The following is a 14,487-nucleotide window of genomic DNA, read 5'->3' on the forward strand; positions in this document are numbered from 1 at the left end:
AAAAAATTTAGCTAACTTTCTAAAGATGAATGGGATTCAGACAGATGAAAAGGGATTCAGCTTCCTGAACTCTCCGACAGTATTTGAAAAAGTTGGGCCAACGATTTCAAAGTGGTTCTATCAACACACGGACCCTACTGCACATGTCTCCCTGCTGACATAGTCCCTTTAATACTCGTACTTATTGCAAGGCGTTTGATATCTGATCAACAAATTCAATCCAAAAGGCCTCTGTCGTTTGGCAGACTACAGTATCCTGACATTTCATAATGTAAAACTTCACTAAAATTGTATTTTTGACATAAACTTTCTCTTAAACGACCATTGATATTAATAATAAATTATAGTTTGACCAAGTTTCTCAAAACTGGCACGGAACTTTTTTCCTGAATTGCACCTCAAAGGACACTCACGAAAGTAGGAAGTATTCTTAAAGCCTACCAAGCAGCAAGCACAGGCTGTGGAAATGGCGGAGGTTGCACAATAATATTTTTAAAATAAATGCATTGTTTGTTCAGTCTGCAAGTCTAGAAGTCTATCTGCATTTGTTACACACCGCAAGATGATAAGATAATTTATTTAATGTCAAATACTCAGGGAGTGGCTTCCTAGTCTCCTGAGCCAGAGTCTCATGATATAGGTGTTTGACAAGATAAAAACTAAGAACTATGCTAACAGCTTGAAATGTTAAAACTAAGAACAAATAACATTGAAAAAGAGTTGAAGACTACATAATTTAAGTCTTCATAATCAAAGGAAATTGCTGCATTGGCAGCAAATAAAATGCAACTTATTTCAACGTCTTATACCTACCAACTCTCATGCATATGTGTGAGTCTCACACCTGCAGACTAAAGCCAATGAGTTGCAGCCTTCGCTCAAACTTAGCCCTTCCGTGATGGTGTTCAAGCGCTTACTTAGGCAAAAACTTCTTAATGACTGTTTTAGTTAATCTACTAGCTTTATCTTCTTTTATTATTGGCTTGTATCTAGTTATGTAATTTTAAATTGACTCTGCAAAGCCCCGTGGGGACGAGCCAATAAAGTATGTGTGTATGTATTGTAGGTTTAATACTATTCCATCACTAAAAATGAAAGGTGTAGATTAGTTGTTTACTTTCAAATGCTCGCCCCGAAATGGCCTTCTGGTTCAGTGTGCATTTCACTCATTGTATTCATCTGTTTACTGTGCATTTTATCCCTACTCTGCAAGGTCTTTACTCTGCCTTTTACCCTTGGTCTGCAGTCTGCATTTTACCCCAGGTCTGCAGTCTGAATTGCGCAGTCTGCGTTTTACACTGACTGGAAAAGTAAAGATTAAGTAACTAAGTAAAAGCTAGCTCTCTTCAAGTCGTGCAGCCTAGTAGTCAATTTAAAGATTAAGAATTACATTTACAGCAGCTGGCAAACGGAAGAAATAGCTACATGACCATGTTCATCCTTCATTTGCCACCCTCTGTTTTAGTTTTTGCATTAGCATGAAAGGTCAGAATTATTCTGCATTTATTGTCATCTATGTACTCATTTTTTCAAGAAAATATAAACATGAATGTCACATTTGCAATTTGCCCTAAACACCATTCTAAATCTTCCTAATGAATACACTCAAACTTTTAAAAGTGGTCATCCTCAGGGAATTGCTAAGTGACTGCTTAATACACATGGGTTGCACAGAATTCAGAGTACATGTCAAGACCTCAAAGCCTGGACTAAACCAGACTTCCTGTATAAATAAATAAATTAATAATAATAATAATAATAATAATTGTTGAATACCAATACCAAAATTGATACTCTTTTCCATTGCAAGCTCTGTAAAGCTCCTAGATGCTGGCTGTCAACAAATCACATAATCAGCCTTCATTTCAATAATGTTGTTTTTGGCTGGTATAGCACTAATTAAAGCAGGATTAAGAAGATTATAAGCTTCACTCTTTTGGGCACAACAATGCTGCATTGTGCATTTCCAGAAAATATCCATACTCCCCCCACAGAAGGTTTTTTTTGTTTTGCATTCTCCCTCCCCTAGGGAAATTCCAGTTTAGCTTCATACTTTGCTTCTAAAATTTTGACCCCTAAGACTTCCCCCCCCCCTCCCCCCAGGCATTTCCAATGACCTTCATGGGGTGGGTATGGATCTTTTCTGGAACTGCTCATTTCAATTTTCAGATGATTGTTAAGGTGCATACCTACACTAGAAGCATTCAATGTAGAAAAGGAGTGAATGAGAGGAAAAGAATGAAGCCTACCTAACAACACTTCTTTGGCATCAATACAATTTATGAGTGACCCGGCATAGTCAATCAATAAAAACTGGTATCAATTTATAAATCAATCTATCAATTGATAAAATTTGGTAAATCTGACTTGATAAATATCAATTGTATCAATCAATCGGTAGAAATCAATGACACACTCATTTCGTTTATCGATTTACATGTACCTTGATTTTTACTGTTTCCATCGATTTATATCGGATGATTTTTTTTTGCCAGTGACATCACCTCATCATTGGAATTTGTGTAAGAAATGACAATTGACTTCATACAAATAGAATGTTTTTTGACAATTGAGTTGAAAATCTCACCAGTTTTTACTCCTGTTGCTGGCTGATAGCAGCCACGTTTGTATACTCTTTATTTCTCCTGGTTTCTGTCGTTTAGAAACCATATGGCAACCTCAGTATTGTTTAAGTAAAATGATGTTGTGGATTACTAATGCACCAAGTGATTATAATGTGTGCACCGTTGACTTCTCATTAAAAGCAGAAATCATTTTAATGCGTTTATGGCACTGGAAAAGCAAATGCAGACAAACCTCATTTTCTTCAACATCAAGGGTCTGAGCCTTACGTTTGATGCTAAATAACAACATTGCTGGACTTCAGTTATAAATCAATAAAATCATGAAAAATTGATAATATCAATTTGGCACACCAAATTAATTTATCAATGTTCACTGATTTCCATTATCAATCGGTGAAGATCACTTGATCGAAACCAGTTTTTATCAATCGACTACCCCAGGGAGTGACTATCACACTTAGACAGGATGTGGTAAAATGTGACACCCGTATGCACTTGTAATGATCTTCCTCTATCACTAACACGCATGAGTAACATGTTTTTCACTTTTCCTATGCAAACGATGGTGAAACTATACAATGGTATAGTTGAACTTTAATTTTACTGATTCTTATCTGGTTTGCTAAGACATCAAATGCATATTTTTGTAGAAATTCTCACTAAATGTTTTTTTTGTTGTTGTTGTTGATAGGACACTTCAGACCACGCTCCACAGTACATGCAGTCTATTGCAGACAAATTGTTGTTAGCAGAGCCACATGCAGTTGACAATGAGACCACAAGTTTCCTCCTCTAATTCAAGATTGCTGCATACTCTTCAAAACGTGGGAAAAACAAATAAATCAACAACTGTGGGTATAATTCATGTACATGGTGAAACGTGGCATAGAGGAAAGAATGACAGGCATGTCGAACCAAAGGTACATAATCTTTTTGTTTTTCTCTTATAATATTGGAAAGTTGCTAATTAAATTATTTTGTGGAGGCTTTGTTCTTCCAAGGAACACATGACTTTTTGCAGTGGATAAATCCATTGATAAAAGCAATCTTGTCTTTGAGAACAGTGTGGGTTAATTAGGCGTCAGTTCTGCGAGTCATTAATCCAAATACACTGGTTTATTGTAATAAATATGCAACATTTTCTTACGACATGTGCTTCAAATCAGATTGGTCTTGGAATGCAAGCAGCTTCACCGAGTCCAAAGAAAATCTTACCACGAACTCCAAGCCAGAATTTGCAACCTGTAGGGTGAGTTCAGAAGTGGAGAAAGGACTGCAAAACAGCTATTGTCGGTATGCTCACATCTTTGTGGTCCTCAAGCTGCATAGCACATAAGTATTTTCTTCTGTGACCTGCAGCACATGGGCATTTTGTCTGCGCATGCGCGTAAAGAATGAGAATTTGAGTGGTCGGCGCCATTTATTATTTTGAGCGCGCTTCCACTGGTTTTCAAGTGAGCGATCTACGCTTTTAGAAAGATTTTTTCAGGAGAGATGAAAACATGTAACAAGTTTACATACATCTCTAATACTATGGGTACTCGTGGTGTTTGCTGAGACTTCGGATGAGGATATTTGAATGATCAAAGTAGGAACAGAACGAGAAAAAAGCCCGAAGAAGAGGAGTTTGACATTTGATTTACCGAAGTTCAAGATGTTCACATCAGACGACAAACCTTGAAGGTTAGTCTTAAGATGTTGAAGCTTTATTGTTATGAATCACAAGGTTGTATGTTGAGACGATCGTCAGATACATGACCATATGGAAGAAGGGAATTTGGAATTTGAGCTTATTTTACTTCAACTTCGAAGTTAATTTGCGTATAGTTGCCGGCGGCCCCCAAGCTTCAAATCACTTCTAATAACATTGTCTTTTCTTTCTCTTTGCAGTCGCTTAGGAGTCTAGGCTTTAAAAAATGTTCCAGCTTTAGGATTGAAATGCTCTTAGTACAATCTCTGGCGAATTTTTACTTGGAAGGTTTTGTTGGATTTTCCAAGTCGTGGCTCATGACAGTCTTTGGTGTAGTTGCTCTCCCAGTCTGTTGTGCAAGGTAGGTAGTCATATATCATTGTCACAGTTATAGTCTCGTTTCAATTCACTTCGACTTTGGCCCCTTTGTTTCTGTGTTTTAGTGGGAATTTTTATGAATTGCATTTTTTGTCTTCAAGCGCTAACTTGAGTAAAAACTTACGTAGAACTTGTGTATTTCATGGTCCCCAAATCCCACACCACTATCAGTTCATTGTTTATTTATTTGTCTTTCGATTTATCCAGTTTATTTATTCCAGAAAAATGCGTGCTCTTTTTCTCATGAGGTTAAACTGCTGCCGTTTTCTGTGTGTTCATGTAGTTTTCGAAACGAATGGCGTCAGCTGTATTCTATCGTGTTTATTTCATTAGCATGCTTCTGCCTTGCGAACTGAATTTTGAATCAAAATTTAATTTTACAGGCTTTATGAAGGGAAACACAACAACAGAGGTCTCACGTTTACTTCTTACAATCTGTGCCTGATGCTAACACTTTCTGTATATGTTACTCATGTTTACCGTAAAGAAAACTGGATCACTTTTTGGTCCTTTCCTTGTATTGCTAATGTCTTGTTTATACTTCTTCAGAATGTTACAATTCATATTTGCTCTTGCAACAACTTCATACACTGTAGAACGTAACATGGAAATGCAATATTATTTTCTGTTATAAGATAATGTTTACAAATTGTGAACTGAAAACTGAAGATCATCCTTTGACCTGGAGACAGTCTCAATGTGTTTCCATACACTGAAAGATGCAGTTGCACAAAGTGACTGCAACATTACAGAAAAACACACAGTGGTGTGATCAGGTCACTCTAATTAGGATAAAATCTACTTGCTCTTTCACAGGTAAAAGATACAAAATTGAGATGTCAATTGGACAAATGACTGTATTTCAAATTTTCAATGAAAGAGTGAGAAAGGTGATTCAGCTGTATAACCTTCAATGTTACCCATAACAAAAAGTGTTGAATACTTCTGAGTTGTACACGTAAGTTTTTACAGAGTAATAATTGTGTATACACATAGTATACCTGACCAATGTGATAAATGATAATTATAAAATCCAGATTGTTTTAATGTTACTTTAACTTAGTACTCGCTGACACATAAAGAACCAGGTGTATACATGGGTTTCGACAAAATTTAAAACTCTATAACTATATTTGGCATAGGGTGGTCAATAATGCAACCTGCTCCAGCAGACATTTCTGCTCCTTGCTTGTCAATGATGCAGATTATTAGGTCCATTAAACAACCTTGCATCAATCTAGAAGTCCCAATGGTACTATAAAAAACAGATTTTGTCTTCCTGTCTGTGTATTTATATTATTCTGATTTGATATCAGTTGTGTAAGAGCAGGGAGGGGAAGTGGGCAATTGTGTTCATGCTATATCAACAGGCCCTTCATGTTTTACTATTATGGTTTAAATGAAATTTTTAGGGGCTAAAGGTTTTTAATAATAATTATTATTAGTGCTGGTTGATTAACTGCTGTCTTTTATTTTATTTTAGAGATTTAAAAGAAAAATCAAAAGGAAATTGACTGGCAAATCACCCCAGGATATGGCAAGGAAGAAGCAGATGACAAATTTAAGAAAGTGAATAAAGACAGTTTTGTTACATGATTTATTACAACTGTCATTATTAATAAATATTTTCACCGTTAAAAATTCTTACAAAGTGCGTTTGTTTTTGAAATCTTACTAATAGTGCAGCTGCCTATGCCGATGACTAATTCACCTCTTCTAAAATTTCATTGGCCAAGCGGTCAAGCTGACCAGCCATTAGTCGAAGCTGGGCAGCCACCCACTTGGCCTCAATCACAGATTTCTTTACTTTTTTTGGTTTAACTATTAGTTCTTCCTGTCGGATTTTGATTGTGGCTTCCAGTGCCAGTACCGTGTTCTCCCTTTCCTTTAACTCCTCTTCCTTTTCATAGAGTTTTATAGTTTGGAGGGCTCCCATCACTTCTAAGTCAAAGCCTCACAGTTTGCCCTCATACGAGTTTCATTACTCCTGATTCCACAACACTGCAAGATATGAGAAAGAGGTCAACAAAAATCTCATTATTTTATTAAGTTATCCAATTTTCATTCAATCTTGTTCCCAGGGGATACCCTCTCTGAGATTTGATAGATCACAGAAACTATCAGTCCTACAAGTTGTTAGTTATTTGGCCTGTAATAAGAGTCTTTGTCAGACTGACAGATTGTCACATAACTCCAATAATTTAATAGGTTGAAAAATAAAGTTGCAAAGTATGTGCATTTTTCATCTGCAGGTGAAATGATCAATGAATGTAATTTTTGTTGGCAAAAAAATTGATTAATTTAGCCAGTGGGATGAGGGGGTGGAACTGGACAGGAATTTCCATTCAATAGTTTGTATTATAGCAGGAAGCTCAAAAGTGTGACTAGTTTTGGTTTACATTTTTCATGCCTGCATGCAAACCATCCAATCAGGAGCTGAAGATGTCTTGGTTTCTGATTGGATTGTATGCAAGCACAAAGAATGTGAATTAAAACAAACTGGTCAAACTTTTGGGCTCTTTGCTGTCAAGAGGCCAAGGCAAAAATGATGGGAAGAATTGCTTGCAACCCAAAGCTCAGTCGAGAAGAAGAAGCGTTATTGGTTTGTATTAATAAGAGGCAAGGAGCTCAACCTGTGAACTGTAAGGGATGCAGTCAAGCATTCAGCTGTTGTGTCACTTGCCGAGGCTTCAGCTGTTAGGTAACAGGCTGCTTATTTATTGTACCCACCCCTCCATGGTGCAATTCTCACCAGTTGAGGTTTTAGGCAGTTTGACCAAAATAAAGCATTTGAATTTTAATGAATTATGATAACATAAACCTGTGTTAAAGACCCTTTCCTTTTGTTCAAAGTATATTTGGAAGAGTTAAACTACTGCCAACTTTTAACTTCCATATCTGATGAGGCTGATTGCGAATAAGTTTAAGGTTACTTACTCCGTAATTTTTCCTCCAATTCTACCAAGCTCTCATTGGATATAACTACCATTTCTTTAGTACTACCGATATCTGACTTTTCTTTACTCGTCATTGACCTTTTGTGTTTCGGTAATCGTCCTCGCTGGTTGAGATTCATGTCAACAAACTTTTAAACGAGAACATAAACTTGTGTTAAATTTTATTTTTCGACAAAATTGCTTAAGAGTTAACTGCACTTGCAGTTGAAGCTCTAGAAAATGTTTACAGGAAAGTGAGTACTACAAATGTTCAATAATAACTTGAGATAGCACTAACATGATGAAATGACTTTCCAGTACGTCTGTGTTCTTCAACAGCTATTCTGCATCCTTCGCAAATAACCTCATCTTCATCGATCGCTTTAACCATCTTGAAACAAGACTCAAAGTTGTTTACGTACGCTTTAACTTTTTGAAAGTTATTCGGTTGTGACTTTCTTCTGCACACCACACAACCACTTTTGGACTTTCTGGCGCTTTCACCCACGTTACCAAGGGAAAAATTACAAGAATGACAAGAAAATTTCTCTCAAATACTCGCACCATTATTGAATCGTCTGTTGAATTTTCTGCGCGGAACGGGCGCATAGCCAGCGGTTAATCGTATGAAAAAAAGGGCCAAGGGACATGCGCAGACAAAATGCCTCTCTGCTGTGACCTGCAGCCTTGTGGCATGGATCATTTTAAATGGCTCCTTTAGGAGCCGCAAACTCTATGAAAGTCATGACCAACAATACTAAATGATGAACTTACTAAATGATGATATTAATGATGATAATACTAAATGATGATCTTACCTTTTATTCTATTTTTTATTAGAGTTATTGTAACCATTAATCCAATTCGGCCCTGCTGAGATTTTGATCCGAATAAACTATCTATCTATCAATCCTGAATGGATAGCATAAAAGTTAGATTGAGCAGGATTCATCTTTTAATGTTTATGAATACCTTTGGTACATCACCAATTTGTTTTTTGTTTTTGTTTTAATTTGTTTATATTTTGATCAACTTCATAGCAAGGAAGTTACTGGGTTCTAAGGTACATGAGTTACTGGGTTCTAAGTTCCATTTCAGAGCAGAATTTGATTAAAATTGGGGGGCAAACTTGACACACATACAGAGCGAACTTAGTTGAATGTACATGTAGGGTTCAAACTTGAAATCTGGGTGATAAACCTGAATGGGTCAAATTTGACATGGGCAAAACTTCTATAATTTGATTTGCTAATAGGCAGATACAAAAGTCGGACCGGATCAACTCGGACTGCCTGTCCGGGTCGGATCAACTCCGATCAACTCGGATCGCCTTGGATCATGAAAAAAAAACATAAAATTAAATGAAATTGAAACTTTTACCCATTTGAAGGTTGAAATTCCGGTCAAAAATGGGCCAAATTAAGAAAGACTCGCGACGCTTATACGTGTCGTGCTGTGTAGTCAAGCCGCCATTTTGTATTCTAAGTTCCAGTTCCTCTCGGACTCGTCTCGAGATCCAGCTGTGTCGATCTCCACGATCAAGGACCCAGATGAGGGTAAAATCTAGGCCATCTTTGTCAGTGAATTTGTATCCGTCCACCAAAATGATAGTTTCAGTCATAACCCATTTCTGTTACGCTACGTGATCAATGTGCACAACACTCACCTTGCCCTCTTTGCTTTCTCACAAAAAAAAAAAACATCACCTGCTGTGAACAATCAGAAAATAATAATAATAACAATCTTTTAAAAGGATGCTCCATCACAAGAGTGGTTTACATAGAGGTCCTATTACTAGATGTATATTATAATTTATAATGCAATTAAAATATGAAAAATTTAAAAATAGAATAAAATATATTCATTCTCAATTACTGAAACTATCATTTTGGTGTGCGGATACAAATTCACTGACAAAGATGGCCTAGGTTTTACCTTCATCTTGGTCCATGATCGTAGAGATCAACATGGCGGGATCTCAAGACGAGGCCAAGAGGAACTGGAACTTAGCACGAAACGGAGAAACGTCGCGAGTCTTTCTTAATTTGGCCCATTTTTGACCGGAATTTTAACCTTCAAATGGGTAAAAATTTCAATTTCATTTAATTTTACGTTTTTGTTTTTTTTTCATGATCCGAGTTGACCCGACCCGGACTGGCAGTCCTAGTTGATCCGGTCCGACTTTTGTACCTGCCTCTTGCTAATCACCCTTTGCCAAAATATAATTTCCCCAACTAGATTATGTGATCATACAAAACTTTGATTTATGTGTTCATGTAACTTCTACTGCTTATATGGTTTCTGGGAAAAGGATACTTGAGGAGAAATTCCAAAAATTGTTGGTGCTTACAAAATGGCAGAGAGGCTAATGGTTATGGATGGCAAAATACATTCACAGCAAGTTTTACTTACTACTAGGTGAATAGCTTTACTCCCTAGAGGAATTTCATTGCAACAGGATCCCATTGACCCCCAAGAAGTCATTCTCAAAGATTCAGGGGCAGATACCTGGATGGGGTGAAAATTTTCACAGGCAAAAAAATGATTGGAAAAGTTTGCAAGCAGTGTGGCCAATGTGTGAGCCAGCAAGCCAGTGAGCCAAACGTGCGAGGCATGAACAAAACATGCGAGGCATGCGAGGCATGAATAACCCCCAACATAAATGCTAACCGTTAAGCTAACTGGGGAGCTATTTTAGCTAACCTGAGTGCTATTTAGGCTAACTGGAGTGCTTTTTAGGCTAACCTGAGTGCCTCACACGTCTGCCTCGCGTGGCTCGCTGGCTCGGAGATTGTCAAGACCCGTTTGCAAGAAAGGGGAGATGAAAGCCCCCTGGGAACATTTCTTTAATGGGCCAGTTCCACAACCCTCATCATTGCATTTTTTCTGTTTGAGTGAAAATTTTCTGGCATTTTTTTTCTCTGCCCATTCAATGATCAGTATTAATGTCATTTTTTTCGTGACTTATCACTTCAAGTTATAAGTGTTGGGTTGCTTTTTACCATTCTCAATTGCTGGACTTGTTTCACTCTTTTAACAAAATATTCGTCTAGGAAATTTTTAGCATGGAACTTGGGCACTTTCTCTGGTTAGATTTTGGTCTGTAATTTGTTTTCTTGTGCACTTTTGGGCTGTCAAGACCCGTTTGCAAGAAAGGGGAGATGAAAGCCCCCTGGGAACATTTCTTTAATGGGCCAGTTCCACAACCCTCATCATTGCATTTTTTCTGTTTGAGTGAAAATTTTCTGGCATTTTTTTTCTCTGCCCATTCAATGATCAGTATTAATGTCATTTTTTTCGTGACTTATCACTTCAAGTTATAAGTGTTGGGTTGCTTTTTACCATTCTCAATTGCTGGACTTGTTTCACTCTTTTAACAAAATATTCGTCTAGGAAATTTTTAGCATGGAACTTGGGCACTTTCTCTGGTTAGATTTTGGTCTGTAATTTGTTTTCTTGTGCACTTTTGGGCTTTCTTGTTTCAGTTTTATGGTGAGTAGCTAGCAGCAGTTTTTTAATATTTTGTGTGCAAAAGGAAGCTTGATTATTTTTGGGGCTGGGGCTGACTGTCATGGCGGTTAGTACGTTTCTTTAACTGTCCAACAAACTATGGCGTTTTCGTGACATGGAGGATTTTTACTTGTACTGGTTAAGTATTGAATGATTTCCTATTGACTCGTGGAAGCTGTTTTCACAACAAATTAAGTTTCTCGGACCAAAGAATGCCTAAAAATCAAGAAAAGAAACGTGCACGTGGATCAAGTTCGTCCCCTGAAGATGAAGTAACAGACACAATGATCCTGGGAAAGCTGTCCAGCATCCACACAGACATTAAAGCATCAAAGGACGAACTGAAAAGTGAAATCCAGGCAGTCAAATTAGAATTTAGCGAAGTAACGAAGTCGCTGAACGCCGTGTGGGAAGAAGTACAATCACTTAAACAGAAGAACAAAGATTTACAAGACCAGTGCGACACCACTACCAGAGAAAATAGCAAACTAAATGAAGAGATTAGCGCTCTTAAAAATCATCTTATTAAGATGGAAGATTACTCCAGGCGAGAAAATCTTCGTTTCTATAACATTCCTGAAAATCCTAGAGAGAGCAGTGTGGAGTGTTCGAGTAAAATAATAGATGTTCTATCTGAACTCAGCGCCGACCCAGAAAATATCATGTTCCACGCAATACATCGAACGGGAAATCCAAGTAATACAGCTTCTTCGAACAGTGCTGTGAGCAACGAAGCTTCGACAGAGTCAAGAGAAGGGGCATCACGACCTGCACGTCCACGACCAATTTTAGTTCGTTTCGTCGCAAGAATGGATAGCGATTGGGTTTGGGAAAACAAAAAGAAACTTATGGACAGTTCTCGCTTCTCATCTGTATTCATTGACAAAGATCTCTCCGCGGAATCAGCAAGGCAACGTGGGAAGCTCCGCGCCGCATATAGGAAAGCCAAGGAACTGAACATCGGTAAAGTTTTCATAAAAGGTAAAAATATATCAGTCAATAGTACTGTCTACTCAGTAGACAACCTGCCGGACTATCTTTTGCCACGGCAACATGACAGTGATTAGCTAACATCCAAGCTTACCTAAATCTTATTAGTCTTAGCATTATTAGCTTATGGTTTTTCTTTTCAATAATTTAAATTTCGCTAGTCAGTTGATAAATTATTTATTTACGTACGGATCACTATCTATATATACATATATATACTTAAATATTTTTGTTTTTCCGGTCAGTTTTTGTCTTTGCTTGTGTAGACTTTGCGAAAATTTACATAAAACTACTTCACCAGGCCAAAATGCATTAATTTGCACGCCATAGTTTGCATTTTCACTCAAACAATAGTCCGGAGCCCTCAAAGTCGCACTAAAGGTGTGAATCTTGTGAACCTTTTTAACAACTTTAACAACTTCGGCCTTCAGATCTATGTTTTCTTATTTTTTTCGACCTTTTCATACTTGTCTGAATGAATGGTTATTTGTTCTATTCCCAGAAGTGAATAGTTTTACATTCTTTTTCGTCTCCTGTCACGTACTGTTTCTAGCTACTGGGTCTCGCATTAACCTAACAATATTTTGTATGCAACCAATTTTTTCACATAATAATGGTTGTTAATCTAAAAGTTATCTCGCTAAATGTGCGAGGTATAAGAAATCCAAACAAAAGGAGAGCAATATTTTGCTATTTAAAACAGCAAAAAGCCAATATTTTTTGTTTACAAGAGACCTATTCACAACCGGATGATGAGAAAATATGGTCTGCGGAATGGGGCGGAAAAATCTTCTTCTGCCATGGAACTTCACACTCTAAGGGCGTATGTATTCTGTCAAACCCAAACTCTACTTTTAATCTCGACGTAGTTCAAATTGATCATCAAGGCAGAATCTTGATTTCAAAACTCAAAATCTCTGAGGAAATATTTTTCATTGTAAATATCTACGCACCCACTGATTATCGAGACCAAAATGAATTTATTAAAAACTTAAGTGAATTTCTTTTAAAGAAAACGGATACCTCCAGGTTAATTATCGCGGGTGATTGGAATTGTACACTTACTAAAGCAGATAAAAGTGGGGGTGTAGCCTGGAAATCTACGAATTACAGGGATGCTGTTGACAATCTTATGAGTGAACTGAATCTTATTGATATCTATCGAAAATTGCACCCCAAAACAAGATCTTTCACCTACGAATCTAAAACTATTAATTTAAAATCGAGAATAGATTTTATCTTGGTATCCCGCTCGATCTCCATAGAAGTCCAAAATGCTGAGATTCGAATGTCAGTTGCACCTGATCATAAGGCGACTTTCTTGAAGATTAACATAAGAAGTGAACTTAAGAGAGGCCCGGGCACGTGGAAATTCAATAACTCTCTCCTAGAAGATGACAATTTTAAAGAACAGATTGCATTCTATTATCCTCAAATACATGAGAAATACGCCGACGTTAAAGATAAACAATTATTGTGGGAATTAATCAAAATGGAAATGCGTATGAAAGCAATTAGATATTCTAAAGAAAAAAGGTACAAACTTAAAAAACGTGAATTAACACTTCAAAAGGAATTACAAGATCTTGACAATAAAATTTACAATACGAATTTTGAAACCTTAGACCAAAATGTTCTTGTAGAGTACGAAGCCGCCAAAGAAGAATTGAAAAAGATATATGAAAATAGAGGAAAGGAAGCTATTTTTAGATCCAAAGCAAAATGGCTTGAACAGGGAGAAAAACCGACAAAATATTTTTTCAACTTGGAGAAGACGAACTATGAAAAAAAACTTATACGCGAGGTGAAATTAGAGGATGGAGATACGATAACAGATCCAAAACAGATTGAGAAAGAACTTGAAAAATTTTATAGTAATATGTATACATCCAAAAAAAATCTTAATAGCGAACTTCAAGGTGAAAACGAGAGTTTTGAGTCATTTGTCGAGGGAATTGAAATCCCTCAATTGAATATTGAGGAACGAGATTCATTAGAACACGATTTTACATATGAGGAATTAAAAGAGGCGGTGAGCTCTTTCTCGGACAACAAAACTCCAGGTGAAGATGGATTCACTAAAGAATTTTATGAGTCCTTTTATGATCTCATTTGGAGAGATCTGCTAAATTCTTATAATGCAGCCTTCCAAAGCGGGTCCCTATCTATTTCCCAAAGGAGAGGAATAATAACTTTAATACCAAAAGCCGACGGCGACCTGACTGAACTCTCTAATTGGCGTCCAATATCTTTACTTAACATCGATTATAAAATTTTGACGAAGGCTTTGGCAAAAAGAATAGAAAAATACCTTCCAAAATTAATTAATTCAGATCAGACCGGATTTGTCAAGGGAAGATATATAGGCCAAAACATAAGACTTTTAAGTGATATAATG

The 14,487-nt window shown here is 36.9% G+C and overlaps 2 long non-coding RNA genes across 5 annotated transcripts in view; both read left to right on the top strand.

Annotated features, from left to right (window-relative positions):
• The window catches only part of LOC146457127 (uncharacterized), a 32,970-nt gene that overhangs the window by 3,161 nt on the left and 15,322 nt on the right, over positions 1-14,487 (top strand). The window contains exons 2-3 of one of the 2 annotated variants that reach the window (XR_014858589.1): positions 3,277-3,505; positions 3,752-3,834. This is a non-coding gene — a long non-coding RNA (uncharacterized LOC146457127). The remainder of the gene's footprint in view (positions 1-3,276; positions 3,506-3,751; positions 3,835-14,487) is intronic. The other variant, XR_014858588.1, reaches the window with a different exon arrangement.
• LOC146457128 (uncharacterized) lies at positions 3,958-6,307 on the top strand. 3 transcript variants are annotated; one of them, XR_014858591.1, is made up of 4 exons: positions 3,958-4,268; positions 4,476-4,636; positions 5,470-5,611; positions 6,137-6,307. It is a non-coding gene; the product is annotated as an uncharacterized LOC146457128 (long non-coding RNA). The 3 variants fall into 3 exon arrangements; XR_014858593.1 differs by having other exon boundaries at positions 3,960-4,268; positions 5,470-5,543; XR_014858592.1 differs by lacking the exon at positions 5,470-5,611 and having other exon boundaries at positions 3,965-4,268.

The sequence above is a fragment of the Pavona decussata genome, unplaced genomic scaffold (assembly GCF_977016875.1).
Source record: "Pavona decussata unplaced genomic scaffold, jaPavDecu1.1 SCAFFOLD_246, whole genome shotgun sequence".
NCBI classification, from domain to species: domain Eukaryota; kingdom Metazoa; phylum Cnidaria; class Anthozoa; order Scleractinia; family Agariciidae; genus Pavona; species Pavona decussata.